The sequence below is a fragment of the Babylonia areolata genome, chromosome 30 (genome assembly GCF_041734735.1).
Source record: "Babylonia areolata isolate BAREFJ2019XMU chromosome 30, ASM4173473v1, whole genome shotgun sequence".
In the NCBI taxonomy this organism is placed as follows: domain Eukaryota; kingdom Metazoa; phylum Mollusca; class Gastropoda; order Neogastropoda; family Buccinidae; genus Babylonia; species Babylonia areolata.
The window spans coordinates 18,670,566-18,673,065 of NC_134905.1; positions in this window are offsets into that span (position 1 = coordinate 18,670,566).

Here is a 2,500-nt window from a genome sequence, read left to right on the forward strand (position 1 = left end):
GTCACATGAACCGTCACATGAACCCCCTGCCGTCATATAGCCGTCACATGAACCGTCATATGAACTGTCACATGAACCATCACATGAACTCTCTGCCGTCACATGAACTGTCACATGAACTCTCTGCCGTCACATGAACCGTCACATGAACTCTCTGCCGTCACATGAACCGTCACATGAACTCTCTGCCGTCACATGAACCGTCACATGAGCCCCCTGCCGTCACATGAACCGTCACATGAACCCTCTGCCGTCACATAACCGTCACATGAACCGTCATATGAACTGTCACATGAACCCCCTGCCGTCACATAACTGTCACATGAACCGTCATATGAACTCTCTGCCGTCACATGAACTGTCACATGAAGTCTCTGCCGTCACATGAACTCTCTGCCGTCACATAAACCGTCACATGAACTCTCTGCCGTCACATGAACTGTCACATGAACGGTCATATGAACTCCCTGCCGTCACATGAACCGTCACATGAACTCTCTGCCGTCACATGAACCGTCACATGAACTACCTGCCGTCACATGAACCGTCATATGAACTACCTGCCGTCACATGAACCGTCATATGAACTACCTGCCGTCACATGAACCGTCATATGAACTAGCTGCCCTCACATGAACCGTCATATGAACTGTTTCATGAACCGTCATATGAACTGCCTGCCGTCACATGAACTGTTTCATGAACCGTCATATGAACTCCCTGCTGTCACATGAACCCCCTGCCGTCACATGAACCGTCACATGAACTCTCTGCCGTCACATGAACTGTCACATGAACCCTCTGCCGTCACATAACCGTCACATGAACCGTCATATGAACTGTCACATGAACCGTCACATGAACTCTCTGCCGTCACATGAACTGTCACATGAACCGTCACATGAACTCCCTGCCGTCACATGAACTGTCACATGAACCCTCTGCCGTCACATAACCGTCACATGAACCGTCATATGAACTGTCACATGAACCGTCACATGAACTCTCTGCCGTCACATGAACCGTCACATGAACCGTCACATGAACTACCTGCCGTCACATGAACCGTCATATGAACTACCTGCCGTCACATGAACCGTCATATGAACTAGCTGCCCTCACATGAACCGTCATATGAACTGTTTCATGAACCGTCATATGAACTCCCTGCTGTCACATGAACCCCCTGCCGTCACATGAACCGTCACATGAACCCTCTGCCGTCACATAACCGTCACATGAACCGTCATATGAACTGTCACATGAACCGTCACATGAACTCTCTGCCGTCACATGAACTGTCACATGAACCGTCACATGAACTCCCTGCCGTCACAGGGGAAACATTCAGTGGGACGTGAACTGTCTGTCTCCACAGAGCCGTGCACTCAGAAACGTTCACCAAGCACGAACAACAGAGAAATGGACACCAGTTTTGATTTGTGTGTGTGTGTGTGTGTGTGTGTGTGTGTGTGTGTGTGTTGCCCCAAGTTACTTGACCAGTGGCCTTTCCTGTTTCACTTGTCACTGACCAGCCGTGTGCTGACTCCAGAACGTGCCTTGGGAACCATTGACCATCCACCAGCTGACCGCTCGTGGCCATGGGAACCATTGACCATTGGCCAGCTGACCGCTCCTGGCCTTGGGAACCATTGACCATTGACCGCTCGTGGCCTTGGGAACCCTTGACCATTGGCCAGCTGACCGCTCGTGGCCTTGGGAACCATTGACCATTGGCCACCTGACCGCTCGTGGCCTTGGGAACCATTGACCATTGACTGCTCGTGGCCATGGAAACCATTGACCATTGGCCAGCTGACCGTTCGTGGCCTTGGGAACCATTGACCATTGACTGCTCGTGGCCTTGGGAACCATTGACCATTGGCCAGCTGACCGTTCGTGGCCTTGGGAATCATTGACCATTGGCCAGCTGACCGCTCGTGGCCTTGGGAACCATTGACCATTGACCGCTCTGTGCCTTGGGAACCCTTGACCATTGGCCACCTGACCGCTTTGTGGCCTTGGGAACCCTTGGTAACCATTGACCATTGGCCCAGCTGACCGTTCTGTGGCCTTGGGAACCCATGGGAACCATTGACCATTCGCCAGCTGACCGCTCTGTGGCCTTGGGAACCCTTGACCATTGGCCAGCTGACCGCTCTGTGGCCATGGGAACCCTTGACCATTGGCCAGCTGACCGCTCTGTGGCCTTGGGAACCCTTGACCATTGGCCAGCTGACTGCTCTGTGACCATGGGAACCCGTTGACCATTCGCCAGCTGACCGCTCTGTGGCCTTGCCTTGGTGGGGTGGTGGCCAAGTGGTTACCGTCCTCAAACGGTAGCGAGAGAATCGTTCTGAGCGTACTGGATCGAACCACATGTTTTCTCAATAATTTCTCCCTCTCCTCCGTCTCCCATTTCTGACAGCAGCAAGAACGGTTTTGTGTGCGAGTGGTAGACTGCATGATCATTATAATGATGTGGATAATAAGTGGAGTG